Consider the following 17,308-nt stretch of genomic DNA (forward strand, 5'->3'; position numbering starts at 1 on the left):
CTTTGCTTGTTAAATATAAATGTGAAAATGTTATAGTTTTTAAAATTCTTCCATTTTCAATTTAGAGCAGAGCTACACTGCATCTGAGCACCACAAACACTATTTAAATCATTTGTAATATTCAAGGCAAACTCCCCCATCCATCCATGTCTCTATGCTTTATTTTACTAAGAAATCACTTTAAAAAACACTCCCCTAGCATGATTTCAGTAACATTTACTTCCTGGAATCCATGTACCCATAAAGTGATTGTAAAGGCTTGTTTAAAAAAATAAGAAATAACAAACATGTTATACTTACCTATTCTGTGCAGTTGGTTTTTCACAGAGCAGCCCAGATCCTCCTCTTCTCCGGTCCCTCTTTGCTGCTCCTAGCCCCTCCCTCCTTTGAGTGACCCTCAGCCAGGAGCTTGCTACAGGGGACACCCAAGCTAAGTCAGAGCTCCGTGTATCCATTCAAACACTGAGCCCCGACCTGGCCCGCCCTCTCTCTCCCCAGATTTGCTTACTGACTTTGATTGAGAGCCACGGGAGCCAATAACGTCGCTGCTCTGTCTCAGCCAATGAGGAGGAGTGTACTGGATGGCTGAAGAGATCGTGGACATCGCTGGAGAGAGGAGCTCAGGTCGGTAATTGGGGGTGCTGGGAGGGTTGCCTCACACAGAAGATTTTTTATCTTAATGCATATAATGCATTAAGATAAAAAACCTTCTGCCTTTACAACTCCTTTAACTCAGGCATGCAGGCAGGAGGGTGTGCTTAAAACCCCTCCTCCTCCTGGGATTTATGACATAGTTTGCCTAGGCCTGAAAACCCGGAAGTAACTGAAGAAATGTAAAAAAAAAGTTCAGGAACCTTTTCCAAAATCGTGCAATGCTAAGCTGCATGAATGTGAATGGACATCATTGAAAACAATGTGGTTTCCATTGTCATGCCCATTCTGTGTGGCTCAAGTCACATCTGAAATCTCCCTCGTTTGAATAGAGCCCTAAGCTAAACTCCAGGGAAATGGCTAAATAAACAAATACATATATTGGAGCTGTTAGGCAATTAGCTACAACTGTGTTATAAAACATAAAAAGACGCCTTTATCATATATTAGAGCTGCACGAGCCCACAGCTGTAAAAAAAAGAAAAGGAAAAAAAAACATTGAGAAACATTGTAACGTTTAACATGTAACATAACGTTTTTTTTAGATCAAAGGAATGAACTTCGGTCTGTAAATTAGGTCATTTTAACCACTTAAAGACTAAACCTTTTTTTGACTCTTGTTTTTTACAAGTTAAAATCAGTATTTTTGCTAGAAAATTACTTAGAACCCCCAAACATTATATATATTTTTTGGCAGAGACCCTAGAGAATGAAATGGTGGTTGTTTTTCATGTCACACTGTATTTGCGCAGCGGTCTTTCAAACGCAATTTTGTTTTGAAAAAATACACTTTAGTGAATTTTATAAAAACTAACCGTAAAATTAGCCCAATTTTTTTTTGTATAATGTGAAAGATGTTACGCCGCAAGAATCATGAGAGAATTGCAATCTTTATTCTAAGCAAAAAAATTGTGATTCGCTTTCTAGCCAGAACCGTGCAGCTCTATATATATAATATATATATATATATATATATATATATATATATATATATATATATATATATATAAAAAAGAAGGTTTTTTAAGTTTACAACACAGTTGTAGCTAATTGCTTTAGTTGGTTCAACCTCTTTGTATGTTTTATTAGAAATGGGGGCAATTTCAGGAGACTCCTCATTCTTGATTATACAGGAGCTGTTCTATCTGCTAAAGGATTTGTATTTCTGTCCATCCAGTCCTGGCAGTGCTAAGCATCTTAGCAATGTCTGGCAAGGCAGGACTTTGTTTTAGTTTACTAACACCTACAAGTCTTGCACCCACCCAGCCTGTGATTGGACAAAGAAGCAGCAGATTTCCCCTCCTATTGGCATGCTCCTTGCAATACAATTGACAGGCCCATTGTGCAGCTTCTTCCTCCCCCAGTCTAAACTGTGCTGTACAGAGACTGCAAGGCTGATACTAAGTCAAATTCAGGTACTAAACACTTCTTGCATTAAAAAAAATACATCCAAAGATATATTAAATTAATACAGAGCTGCATTATAGTGTGTCTTTTATGTCTTCCTGAAGTTCAGCTTCAAAGGGTGTGATTAAATGTAATGATTTTTTGGGAAGCTTATTAAAAGAAAAATAAGGGCTACAGAGGTAATACTTAAAGGGTAATTTTTGAAATAGCTTAAAGCCCAACTCCGGGTAAGTTTCTGTCAAGTTTTGAATTCTATCTGTGACACCATTGGCAAGATACTACCCTCACTTCCTGTCCCTCTGATGCCCATAAAAGAAATAGGAAGGTGCATTTGTTTTCGGGATAGGAAGTAAAGTTTCATAAAAACAACCTTTGCAGAAGTGCCAACTCTTCCTTGGTTTACTAATAATTTGATTTCTGTTTGGGGAGATTTCACATCACTTCCTATTTTGACACTAATCAAGGGCAATCTCTCAATTAGGAACATAAATGGCAATAAAATGAAGTGCTAACCCTAAGTCTTCAGCTGCCATTGGGCTTGAATCCTAATTAACCCATTCCAGTGGTAACTATACTTTGTACTTGCCTTAGATCAGCTGGTGAGATGATCTAGAAACTGCAGCTGATGTTGAGCGGAGCGTCAATCTTTTTCTCAGCCAGCGGAGCTAAGTGTTACTACATAGCCTGTTCTCCAAAGGCCCTAAGTGAATAGACATCTCTCTGCAAACCTTTTCCATTAGGTCTTAGAGAGAAAAGTCACCTGCTCTGTATCATGCAGCTACCAGCCATTGAGAAGAGGATTGAAGCTTAGGCTATGGCTCCTGGACCAGCCCCCACTGATCAATAGTAAATACAAGGTGGTATAGTTAGCATTAAGGGTGTCAATTGGAATTAAACTATTTAAAAGTGTAGTTATGCTTCAAAGGAGGCAGTCACATAGTTATTTGATCTCTTCTGTCTTTGCTCAGTCCAATAATCTTTTTAGACCAAACCAGAACAAATCACAATTTGTAAAACTGCTAGCAATACATATACATCATATAGGATAGGTGAAGGCGCAACGGAGAATTCCGCTCAAAATCATCATTTACAGTATTATGTTGTCTTTGTTTTTTTTCTTTTTTCATTGCGTTAGAGGAGGAGCCCAGCTGCTGATTAGGTAGCTCTGTTTGGATATTGCCTCCCCCAAAGACCTTTTGGCAAAGATTGCAAAACCAGAATAGGTGGGGTAATAAATTAAAGGATTAGGGGGATACATTATTTAACAAAATAATTAAGCCGTAGATCTGCTTTCATTAAACTCTTGAATACTGTAGTTAAGCTTTAACTGGAAAAAATAGTTTACTCCTCCGGTTTAATCCTCCTATACAGCATTATGTCTCTGCAAAGTAACAGGTTCTCTTTATCCCATTGTTATGTCATAGGTTGTCTGAGCCTGCTGTGGTTCTTGAAGAGGGAATATCTTCTTTTTTTTTTTTTTACCAATTCTACAAAAGACAATCTTAAATCCTATCTATAATTCCTCTAATTTTAGAAAAGTTTCCTTCTGATCGGTGAGGGTGGGTGATTTTAGCACTTTAACCTTAGTGGCTTGGATAATCCTTGATGACTTTTCTGACATGCATTGCTAGGTTTTTAAAGGCTGAAATAAGACTTATTTTGTAATGTATTTAAATTAAATAAATTTTACAAAGATTTCCTAAAGCGTGCTGTGGTAATGAGTCTGTCTGTAAATTGTTGTGCTTGTCAAAGTGACATTTTGTCAATAAGTTTAGACTGCAGCTGACCTGCTGAGCTGCTTCGGGGACAGTGCAGGTGACCTACTTGGTGGCGTTGGAAATATTCAGCCAATAATTGGTAGGGATAAGGGTGGCACCACCATTCCTAGGGGTTTATGGATATACAGTATGTCTACTAACAAATTGTTTTTATATGAGTAGTGAAGTGGTGCATCTTTCCAGGGTTGGAAAATTTTCTCCCATCAAAACAAACAGAGCCCTGCGATGGATGCAAGCAAGTTACTATACACAACTTTACGTAAGCCTACCAGTAACTTCACAATTCTGCATGAATTGATTCCTGGCTCATCAGGAGAAGCATTTCAACAGTATACTTTTCCCCAGTGATCAGTGATCAGACTATACATTGTAACTTTGTAGGCTACAACAGGAGCTGATCCATGTTGGATATCTGTAAATGCTGCCAGGAACGAAACGGACATCAGGATTTACATGGCTGTGTCATCTTTGAACTCAGTCCAAGAAGTAGATGCTGACCATGCATAATGTCTGAACAAAGATGGCTCCATATTTCCGTAGAGAAAAGCAGATGAAGGCGTTGTCAGGCGGAGGACTATGAGAGGGAATGAAAAACTGGTATACTGACATTATGATACGAGTATGATTATAGAGTTTATAGAGAAATTTCTCCCAAAAAAAAGATGAGTAAAAACTACAAAAAAAAAAATTAAAAACCTATACAAGATGCCTTCCATGTCTTACTAACACACTAGTAAGTGGAAATTACAAAGAAGCGAGTAATTCTAAACAGGTAGATAATAGTGCTTTAATGTAGAATAAAACCTCACAATGTGAATACTAATATCCTGAAGAGATGCCACTGTAAGCGGGCTAAGCATCCTTTTACCCCAAATTTTATCAAAAAGAGCAGGCTTCTTTCAGTTCAAAAGTAAGCTTATACAAATGAATCAATTTAGGCCAAATAGGCAATATAGGGCGTACCATTCCATTCCAGAATAAGAGTGGGTTTTTTTTGGTTTTTTTAGGAAAAAAAAAATACGCATCGAACATGTTACATATTTGTATGCAGTTAGATCACCAAAAATACCCAACAGCTATTAGTGCCCTTTCACACCGAACACAGTTTGATGGAGTTGGCTGCAGTTGGATGTATTTTGAACTGCACTTCAACTGCATAGACAGCCCAAGGAAATCCTATCGGCATAGTTCACATAACTGCAGTGCAATTCAGCGCAGTTAAAAAAAAAGTAGAGCATGCTTTGTTTTTCTGCACCACAAATGCAGGGAATGCACTACAAATGCACAAAGCACCATGCCTCCTTAAACCAAGAAAGCCAAGCCCAAAAAACATATAGATAAATGCACTCAAGCACATGTCAAGCATGCTTCAAACGTGCTTTAAATGCATGTAAACATGCAGTCAAAAATGCGCAGTTATGTGCAGTTTCTGGTGTGAATGGGCCCTTAGGGTGCAGGATCTTGGACAGTCCCAAGACAGTAGATATAAAGGAACTAACCACTGACCAAAACGTTTGAGCTATAGGACAGGACCAGAAGCAATGTAAAAAATCAGCAACCCCCCCACATTCTCTAAACAATCAGATGTATGGCATAAGCCTATTTTACACAGACTGAAAGGAGTAAGATGAGTTTGGTGGAATATTTTCAATTGTATTATCCTGTCTCTAGAAGAGACTACAGAACCTTTTATAGGTTGTGGTAAATTCAGACTAGTCTTTGTCACTGACGTGTAGATATACTGACATTACTTGGCATGCATGCACCTAGTTTGAAAACATATATCCATTGACAGCTCTAAATTTAAGGAGGCTGATAATTGGCTTGCTGCTAAGTTAAAAATGTGTGCAAAAGCGTTAATATCGTTCTGAGAATCAAAACTCCAAATGACCCAATTTCATCCACCGCTATCAAGATCATTTGAATCTTTTGCACATTTTACAAGGATCCTTGAAAAAAGGAAAACCTGTTACGTCTTAATGGGTTATCCATACTTTATTCATACTCCTTCAACCATAAAAAAGTGGCAATGATGCAAGGAATCACAGATCCAAAAATTATTTGAGGCTTGGGAATCTTTTACCTTGCCAGTAGATACTCATTAATTCATAGTACAATTCTATCAATATATCCAATGGTACCAGACCAAACTGCTAACCAACAACCCCCTAACTGACATCTTACCCTCCACCTAAATTGAAATAGGCTTTATAGTCTAATGACCTAGGCTTTTCCCCTTCCATTTACCTGCTAATTGTTAACTCGACCGTCATCCAATCAGGTACTTACTAAGGTTCACCCCTAGACCCATGACATCATCCGCTGCCATCCTGTGAGACGGATCTAACATTGCATATAGAACTGTATTGATCATTTTTTATGTAAGTAGGAATTTGACATTTTAATAAAGCCTTGTTTTATCCAAAGGAAGAGCACTTAGATCTTTGCTCATTTGCATGTGCCTGCTGGATCCTTGGGAGATCAGTGTTTGCTGTACTGGCTGCATTCTTCCCTAAGGGGACATGCGCTATTGACTCCCTGTTAGCTCAGGAGTCCATGTAATAAGGTGAGAGCAAGCATCCCAGTGGTGGAAGGAGCATCACGTATACTGTGTTACCTCGGGTCTCTACTCTTTCAACACATGGATTTCTCTGGCCTTTGGCTTAGGATTTGTGGTTCACCAATTTGGACTGTCTCAATTTATTTTTTATGGAACTTTGAATAGACTTTCTTTGCGCTGCACTTTTTTTTATTTTGCTTGTGTTATCTGAGGTTCTGTGACTACCTTATAAGTGTTCAGCTGGCATTTGTATTACTTGTTAGGTGTTTGTGCTGATTGCCTTTTTTCTGATATACCAATGGCTACCTGGGCCAATAAAGCATCTAAATCAGCCATTTTAAGTCTAATTACCAGGGAGGAACTCTTAAAATAGTTTTCTAGTTTCAGAGAACACCTGCTAAAACTGTTTACATCTACAGTGCATAGTACCTTAGCATTAGCAATGAGTTGATAGACAGAATGGGATAAGTAGATGGACTAAAGGATTTGGTGTACTAGTGGTGTTTGATACCCAAAGTAGATAATCCCTACTCTAAATGACAGTTCTTTTCAGCGTTAATCATAAAGGAGTAGAATAATAAAAATGGGCAAGCAAGAAATGCAGACATTGAAAATCCTTTGTATTTGCGGTAGGTGGAGAAGAGCCTATTGGCCAATAGAGAATGATTGGTGAGTTTAAGAGGTGCCCTCTTAGATTGTGAGTCAGTGGGAGAAGGACCCTATTACATTGATGGTCAGTAATAGAAGGACCCCTTATGTTGGTGGGCAGTGTGGAAATAAAACCCTTTACATTGGTTGACAATAGGAAAGGTGTCCCTTTACATTGGTACGGTAAGTGGGAAAAATTCACAATATAGAAAGGGTGCAGCGCTAACTAAATGTGTAAGAATCTCTAAAAAGCACATAAAGTCCACATAATACTGTATGTTGGTGAGAGGATCCCCACACCAGCTTCTGTGAGAAAGGATGTGCATACACTCGTCACTACTGCGAGGGGGGGCAAGTCTGCATACCAGATCATATTGACCCTCAGATTAGAGAGAGGTCAACAGCAGCATATGGGAAATCAAAGGCAGGATGGATCAGCAACAGCCTCACTAAGATGACCAAATCATCTGTCACTGCAGGTCCCTTCGGTGAGTAATCCTTTAGATAAGAAACATCCCACTTCCAGGGATGTATGAAAAATTACCTCAGAAGGATGCAAATGACACAATAGTGCAATACGTCTGGGAAGCTTAAAATTACTAATTTATTCAAAAGAGTTGCACTCATAAGCAGTAAAAAACAGGAAAGCATGTCAAACAAATTTCAAAGATGGTCACGGCATGTGGCACGCTTACATCATATGATGTCGTCCCAGCTTACGCGTTTCATCATATTCTGATGTCCTTAGAGCCATGGACACTGGACGCAAGCACGCTATAACTAACAAACAAGCTGTAAATGACCGGCCGGAAAGTCAGCATCTCTAGACTGCGTTCCAAAACACGGAAGGGTTGCCTTGTACTGATCGTATAACCAGCTTCACATTATATGAAACGGATTATTGTATGGGGCCTGGCCAAACGTCCAAACACATAAAAAACTAAAATTTCAATAACTTAATCTTTACCAAATTAACTCCCAAAGAAGGGTCTCACACCAATTGGTAAAGGATGAAGAAATTCATACTGGTATATGACTAGCCCATAGGAAAGGAATAGTCATAGAATAATTATCACCACTAGAACAGCGCCATGTGGAGATGTTGAAAATTACACACCCAAATTAAACTATAAAATCACCTACCAAGGTTCACAAGGATCCCGTTAATCCGGCCAGGGAGGCCCATTATTAGTGGGATGGACTTTGTGACTTTAAGGATTGGTAGATACATTAATGGGTTTTTGCAACCCCTGATGACACAGACTCCTTATTTGCGAGATTCCACACAAGTTTTGAATTTGCTAGGTGCTATACAGTGGAAAGATGGTTATAGGCTGGCCACAGCCGATGTGGCATCATTGTATACAATCATTTCCCATAAGTATGGCTATGAAGCGGTGAATTATTTTCTTGAGCAAGATTCCAGCATGGTACCAGCACTGCATGTTTATATTTTATTATTATTAAACAACTATTGTTGTTTGCCATGGAACGCAGTTACTTTTGGTTTGGCAGCTCCTTCTATTTACAAAATAGGGGAATCGCCATGGGTGCAAAGTTTGCACCAAGCATGGCAAATTTGTTCACGGCCAAGTGGGAGGAGGACGTTGTCTCTGGTTGCAAGAGACCAGAGCTGGTTGTCTCTTCCCGCGGCTTCCCCTCCTGCTTCTCCTCCCGAGTCCCAGTAGTCGCTTCTCCCAGCCAGTCAGGACTTAGGACTTGTGGCCAATCGGCTCTTAGGACTCCCAGGAGGAAAAACAGGAAGACATTTGCGAATATTAATCGTCACACAACTGGGTTGGGTGGGCGTGGGCCCAAAAAAAAATTGAAATCCATGCGCTCGGCGCATGCATATAGATTAGGGACCGGGCACATAGATTAGCGGGGCAGCGCCCCTGCACTCCGCATGAGCGGCCGCCACTGAGCTGCACCCTTTCTATAGTATGTATTTTCATTTGGTGTGTAATCAGCCTATTGGTGCTGGCTGCTAACCTATTTTCTCATCCAAGCGCAGATTTTTTTTGGAAAAGGAAAAACTTCTTTAGTTCCATGCTGCTGGGACAAATAGAACCAAATAAAAAAATAACCGATGTAAAAAATAGTAAAGGTGTGGGTGCCACTCTGGCTAGAGGTATAAATCAATAGCCGAATGCTATGAGTGCTGGCCAGGAACGGAGCTCCAACCTTCAATATAGCAAGGGGAATGTCCATGTGCTGCACATCGTAACTAGGCCCGGGAGAAGGGGTGGGCAGGAGAGGCAGCTGCCCTGGGCACTGTGGTATCATGTGGGGGTGGGGAGCCACTAGGAGATTGTGGAAGGGAATTTGTGTTGGGAGGGGGAATTTGGGGGCACCGGGCACCGGGCAGAGGGTAAGAATTGTTCTAGGATGATAAATTTTGGGAATTGTGCTTGGAGTAGTGCTTTGGAGAGATTTGTGCAGAATGAGAGGATTGTCCCCCATGAGGGGACATGGGTTTTCCCCATTTAGAGGCTATTTAACATGGCTTAACACAATGTGATTGGTAAATATACGTAAAAATAACCATTACTGTTTTTCCTTTTTACCTCTGAATTATGAATTTCAACACATGTTAACATCCCTACAGCTTACAAAAATCCTCTGAAGAAGACCCGGTTGGGTCGTAATGCGTCAGAATTCATATACAAGATTCATGTACAATTTTTCTTCATGGTGTTTGAGCACTGTATATTATTATTGTGTACTGTCATGTTAGTGACATTGTTTTTATCTTTTGTATCACGGCTCATATTTTGACTACTTATGTCTAAAGCATTTTTGATACTTCGTTAAAATTAAAATTTCATTAACGCCACTTCCCATAGTATCTTTCAACCTTTTTTAGCTGCCTAGAAAACCCCTCATGGGGGACAATCCTCTCATTCTACATTATTACTCGGGGTGTGCAGCTATTTTGTCTTTCCTCATATGAGTGCCTTTCCATTCAACTGGAGAGATATGTGTTGGCAGGGGGCTGGGTGAAGAGTATTTGTGCTGGGAGGGGGGATGGGGGGTTTGTGCTAGAAAAGATAATATGGTGAGAGGGTTGTGCTAGGATTTATTTTTTGCGAGGGGGGGATTTATGCTGGGGGCACAGAGGGAGAGGATTTGAGCTGGGGGGGGGGGGGCGCGTCAAAGATTTGTGCCAGGAGGGATTTGTACCAGGTGGAATTGGGGGTAATGCTTGGGGGGAGGGGAACATGCAGATTAGTGCTCAATTTTTTTAAAAAATTTGGAAGGGGGGGACACAATCGTACATCTTGGGGTGGACGCAATTTGGCATGTTCGCCCTGGGCTGTAGATTACCTTGGCCTGGCACTTATCGTAACAAATGTAGTAGGAGGATGAACAGCAGCCTCAGCCTGGGCTCCGACCAGGCTACGTCCCCAGCGCTTTTCGCTCTACCCCTTGGAGCTTAATTATGGGGATGGGGCCCATGATTAAGCTCCGAGGGACGGGGCAAAACGCTAAATTTAAAAATAATTTATATTTTACTGTGTACCAGAAACATAGTTATAGAGCCTTTATAAAAGGGGAAAAAATCACAAAATAAATTTGGGAGGAAGCTGAGGAGTCACAAGTTACGGTACTTTCGTTCTTAGAATAAAAAAATGTTTATTATATAGCTAATGGACTGCAATTACTAAACTTGACTTCCATCAGGCTTAAGATAAGGAGGTAATAATGCATAAAATCCATAGGACCGCAGGCCCTAAACCCCCCTTTACGCAAATCCCATAGAACCTTAAATAAATGACCAATACACAGATAATTGCATGAAATGGCCGCGGCTCCATTTATTGGTTTGCCAAAAGCATAAAAAAAAATCATAATATTGTCAATAAATTTTAATTCAATAACAATAAAATATTTACAACTACCACCTCTTAAAGCGGGGGTCCACCTAAACCGCAAAAATATTAAAAGCCAGCAGCTACAAATACTGCAGCTGCTGACTTTTAATACATGGCCACTTACCTGTCCCAGGGTCCAGCGATGTCCCGCTCGGTTCTCGGCAGCTGCCGCCGCCATCCTAGGTGAGGGAATCAGGAAGCGAAGCGTTGCGGCTTCACTTCCCGGTTCCCTAGTGCGCATGCGCGAGTCGCGCTGTGCATCGTAATTGGTCCCCGCTATCTCCTGGGAGCTGTGTGTTTCCCAGGAGACAGCGCGGACTGACAGGAAGAGGCATAGACTCCCATGGGAGTCTATGCCGGAAGTGGGTGCAAATACCTGTCTTAGACAGGTATCTGCACCCCCCTCCCCCCTGAAAGGTGCCAAATGTGACACCGGAGGGGGGGAGGGTTCCGAAAAGCAGAAGTTCCATTTTTGTGTGGAACTCCGCTTTAAGCTCAGTTGTCAGAACTCAAGCAATTTACTTCCAGAAACAAACGCCCACCAGCCGACACTAGTCCGGCCTAACCCAAAATCGCGACCATTTTGATGCATGACTGTAGCCCTATATTAAAGATGTCAAGTCCCACCTCAGATAGATGTACCCCGTCCTGGCGATACAATCCCGCAATACCCCCTTCAAGATCAATGTGACAGTAAGAAAACCCACCCAACAGGGGCAAATATTTCTCCAGTGCCCTATTTATCCGTTTCCTCATTTTTCCATGACCCGGCATTGCGGAGTGCAAAGCCAAGACAGGCATGGCACCATCTCTGAGAAGACTATAGTAGTGTTCGGTGATGTCAGTTTAAATCTATACAAATAATTTTTCATATCAAATAATAGATCTAACGTTCTCATTCTTCCCAAATCATTCCCACCCATGTGTATAATCAAAATGGAAGGGGAAGGCCAGCTCTGATACAATCTGGATAGCAGTAAGTATAACTGTCTCTCCACTGTAGGCCCCTCACACCCTTCCATAGTACTGTGAATTGGTCGTCAGGCAACAATAGATTCTCTGAGTAATTCCGCTGAGCCGCTCTCTTGCGTGCCCAGAAAAGGACTGCTCAAGGATCCAGACATAACACGGGCCACCTGGGAAATTAAAGAAAAAGATTAGAGCGTATATAAACTTGATATCGCTTGGACTCCCACCTACCCAAAGCTCTGATGTCAGCTTCTGACCTACCTCTCCTGGCAGCTTCTGATGCTGCGCCAATCCTAAAAGAATGAGGTGTAAACTTAAAATCCTGCAAACCCAGCAATTGCAAACATTTTTTGAAAACAAATTTAAAGTGAACCCATTTCCGTCATGCAGCCTCACAATCCGCCCAAGTACACCGGGTGACTGAATTCCCGATAGCCCGAAGGGCTTCCATCAAATCAGGGCCCATAAGTGTGGCGGGCTGGCCTGACCCACTGGGTCCGCACTGGGAAGAAGCCGCCGAAAACGAGAAATCTGCAATCGAGGCAGGGAGTCAGCGAGAATATTAAATTTACCTGGGACAAACTTTGCTTTCAGCCAGATGTTATATTTCAAACACAAAAATACTAAGTGCCGTAAAAACTGTATGACAAAGAGCGACTTTGAAGACAAACAATTCACAGCATATAGCACACCTATGTTATCTGTATGGAGCAATTTATGTTTGTTTGCAAACTCAGAACCCCGCAATTCAACCACCACTACCACTGGAAAGAGCTCTAGCAAGACAATATTTCTGGTAGCTTTTTTGAAAACCCAGGATTCCGGCCACCCTCCACAACTCCAATGTGTCCCCCATATGGCCGCAAACCCTCGCGACCCTGCTGTGAACAACTGCAGAGCATCTGCATCCACAAAATCTTCCCGAAAAAAGGACCTAGCATTAAAGGACTCCAAAAAATTCTCCCAAACCATCAAGTCCTCCTTAAGAGAACAGGTAAGACGAATATGAGAATAAGGCGATTTGAGGCCCGACGTGGCTCTGATTGGACGAGGTGGAGAGTTTATGTCACCCTCTTCACTTTGTTCAATCAGAGAACACTTTACATTCATTTAGAAAATGTAAAATATTTTCTCAATGGTGCCTGTGCTGAGCAGATGACCACAATGCATCAGGACGGCCACTCGGCATGGGATCCAGAAGCAAGTGGAGATCACTGAAGTAGCAGTGTCCAGTGGCGTCACTAGGGTTGGTGTCATCTGGCGCGGTAGAACATGGTGTCACACCCCTCCCATATTTTTGGGCCAGCAGACCAGCTACCTTTCAGCTGGATGTTCGCACACCCTGTGTTGTGTAGCGCTCTTTCTGGGGGTGCTGGGCAGTGTGATGCTCTCTCTGGTGGTGCTGGGCAGCGTGATGCTCTCTCTGGGGGTGCTGGGCAGCTTCACGCTCTCTCTGGTGGCACAGGGCAGCGTGGTGCTTTTTCTGGTGGGTCTGGGCAGCATAGCACTCTCTCTCTGATGGTGCTGGGCAGTGTGGAGCTCTCTCTGGTGGTGGTGGTGGGCAGCGTGGTGCTCTCGCTAGTGGTGCTGGGCAGTGTGGAGCTCTCTCTGGTGGTGGTGGTGGGCAGCGTGGTGCTCTCACTAGTGGTGCTGGGCAGTGTGGCGCTCTCTGGTGGTGCTGGGCAGTGTGGCGCTCTCTCTGGTGGTGCTGGGCAGCGTGGCGCTCTCTCTGGTGGTGCTGGGCAGCGTGGCGCTCTCTCTGGTGGTGCTGGGCAGCGTGGCGCTCTCTCTGGTGGTGCTGGGTAGCGTGACGCTTTCTCTGGTGGTGTTAGGCAGTGTGGTACTCTTTCTGGTGGTGCTGAGCAGCGTGGCACTCTCTCTGGTAATGCTGGGCAACGTGGCGTTCTCTGGTGGTGCTGGGCATGGGATATAAATGGTCTCAGGATGCTTTAATGTTGGAATGACACAGGACTGATGGTAGCTCTCCTTTTCTTCTCCAGACAAGGTTTTTTCCAGATTCCCCAAACAATCGGAAAGGAGATTGATCAGAGAAAATGACTTAACTCCAGTCCTCAGCAGTCCAATCTCTGTACCTATTGCATAATATCAGTCTGTCCTTGATGTTTTTCCTGGAGAGAGAAGTGGCTTCTTTGCTGCCATTCTTGACACCAGGCCATCATCCAAAAGTCTTCTCCTCACTGTGCATTCAGATGCACTCACACCTGCCTGCTGCTATTCCTGAGCAAGCTCTGCACTGGTGGTGCCCCGATCCTACAGCTAAATCAACTGTAGGAGACGGTCCTGACGCTTGCTGGACTTTCTTGGGAGCCCTTAAGCCTTCTTCAAAAATGCAGTGGAAATTTTTCTTTTATGGGATTATGTTCATGGCAAATATTTGCAATTCATCCGATCGCCCTACATAATAATCTGGAGTATATGCAAATTGCCATCATAAAAACTGAGGCAGCAGACTTTGTGAAAATTAATGTTTGTGTAATGCTCAAAACTTTTGACCATGGCTGTAAGCTGCAATTCTCGTAGGACACTTCTTGCTCCACTCCGCCATTTTTCCGTCTTGGGGACCAGCTGTCTTTTTCTTATTCTTCCAGCCGGCCTTCTTGTGACACAATGCAAGATCTTACACAAACGCAATCTCCTCCTTTCTCTTGCTGGTGGTAGGGAGTAGGGATGAGCCAACGGTTCGAGGTGAACGTAAGTTCGACTCGAACATCGGGTGTTCGTTTGTTCTAAAATGAACCGAACATATGGGGCGTTCGTGGAAAATGTGAGCGCAGCGGAACGCCCCATAATGCGAGGTTGCAGTGCATTGCTGTATGATGATTGGCCAAAACACGCACCTGACCTGCATGCTTTGGCCAATCACAGCGCGCTTTGCTGAGAGAGCCATAATTGACCAAAGGCAGGGTGCCTTTGGCCAATCATTGCTCAGGGGGACTAAGTCCATGCCCCACACTATATAAGGCCGCTTACAGAGCGGCTGTGTGTAGTGTTGTTGGCGTGGACAGAGAGATAACTTGAGTTAGATTAAGCAGGCAGGTTATTCAGTTAGTGGCAGTTTATTTGATATATATACATATACATACACAGTCAGTCTAGTGTGTATATATATATGTGTATATATATATATATATATATATACTCTGCATTTAGCATAGACTATATATTCAGTGTTTACTCTATATTCAGTCAGTGCAGGCAGTGTATTTTTATATATATATATATATATATATGCAGTCTAGTGTGTGTGTGTGTGTATATATATATATATATATATATATATATATATATATATATATATATATATATACACTCTGCATTCAGTGTAGCCTATATCTACAGTGCATTCCGTGGTGTACAGTTGCTAATACACTGAAGGCGGCAGTGATGGGAGTAAGTCACACATGTGCAAGTCATAAGCAAGTCTCAAGTCTTAACCTTCAAGTCATAAGCAAGTCCCAAGTCACTGTGGCGAAAAGCAAGCAAGTCAAGTCGAGTCCCTGCTAGAAGTCAAGCAAGTCAAGTCAAGTCATTTATTTTGGTCAAGTCACAAATTAAGTAAAAATACTGATCTACCCCGAAGCCGGGACTCGGGGGAGCTTTCTTTTGTGGGGGGGGGGGGGGGGCGGCTTTTGCCTAGGCCAAGACACAGAACTGGTGGTGCCAAGTCATTGCAAGTCATTGCAAGTCAAATAGCCCGAGTCAAAGTCAAGTCGCAAGTCATTAGTGACAAGTCAAAGTCAAGTCGAGTCATTTATTTAATTTTGTAAAGCAAGTCGCAAGTCCTCAAACAGGTGACTCGAGTCTGACTCGAGTCAAGTCATGTGACTCAAGTCCCCCACCTCTGGAAGGCGGTGTACGCAGTATCTATTACAGTGTGTACAGTTTCTTTCTACTACACTTCTGGTGGTGTACACAATATACAATACAGTGCAGCCATTGTACACTTTCTAATACACTTCAGGAGGTGTACACAGTATCTAATACAGTGTAGTGTGGTGTTGCAAAACAAAAAGTACATTGTTTCCGGAAGGCCACCAAGGAGAGGCAGACGCTCACAGGCCACTAAAAGAGGGCAAGCAGCCTCTGTGTCTACAGCCAACAGTGGTGGTTGTGGATATGGTGCATCCTCTGCAGGTGGCTGTGGGGCACTCTTCTCCTTTTTTTCTGCTGCTGTCCATGTTATTGAGCCACAACATGCAGAAGAGTTGGTGGAGTGGATAACGAAGCCGTCCTCATCCTCCTCATCCTCTGTCACCCAGGCTCAGAGTAGTTTGCCTTCCAACGCAGCTGCCAAAGCAGCCTATTCCACCTGCCCCTTGTCCACAGTCACTCCTTCCGTAGCCCCACCATCATGCATGGAGGAGTCCCCAGAATTATTCGACCACAGTGTCAGGTACATGCCGGTGGAGGATGCGCAGCAATTTGAAGGCTCTGATGTTGGTTCCCAGGTTGAGGAAGCCTAGAGAGAGGGGGTGCCACAGAAGGACAAGAAACTGGCAGTCATGTTTCACAGCAGGGCCCGTTCCTGCTCCCAACAAGGGTATCTGTGAGGGGTTACAGTGTTGTGGCACCACCACCACCCAAGGCCCAATTTTTCTGCCCCTGTTTAACTGGGGCATGTAATTTCAACTTTTGATATATTTCACAGTAGGGCCTGTTCCAGTGCCCAACACGAGTATCTGTGAGGGGTTACAGTGTTGTGGCACCAACACCACCACCCAAGGCCCAATTTTTCTGCCCCTGTTTAACAGGGGCATGTAATTACAGTTCTTGATATAATATTTCACAGCAGAGCCCGTTCCTGCTCCCACAAAGAGTAACTGTGGGGGCTTACAGTGTTCTGGTACCACCAACACCTAAGGCCCAATTTTCTGCAGGGTATATGGGGCAGGCTGTATAGTATATATACTGCTGTTCAGAGTATATAGTTCCTGGGGGCCATTTTTGAAAACATTTGGGTGTGGGGTTCCCCTTAATATCCATACCAGACCTGAAGGGCCTGGTATGGATTTTGGGGGGGACATCCACATCATTTTTTTGGTACTTTTGGTATTTTTATCTATATTGCCGGGATCCAACAATACATTACAGCCGCAAGCAGTTTTAAATGACATTTTTTCCTTTAGAAATGTAATTATGCTGTGGTACTGTTATAAACATGAGAAAGATGAGTTACTTTACAGGCATACTAAGGACACCCCCAGGCATGATATTTAAAGGAATATTTCATTTTTATTGTTTGACTTTAAGCATTATTAACCGCTTCCAGACTGCCCGCCCGCCATCGATTGATAGTGGCAGATTGGCTTCCTGCGCGAATCGCCGTAGCTGTGCGGTGGCCGCTTTAAGGGGATTAGGGGGCGCACGCCCGCCGTGTCACTGAGGAGCCCGTGCACGTG

This window comes from Aquarana catesbeiana, linkage group LG03 (genome assembly GCF_042186555.1).
Source record: "Aquarana catesbeiana isolate 2022-GZ linkage group LG03, ASM4218655v1, whole genome shotgun sequence".
NCBI lineage: Eukaryota > Metazoa > Chordata > Amphibia > Anura > Ranidae > Aquarana > Aquarana catesbeiana.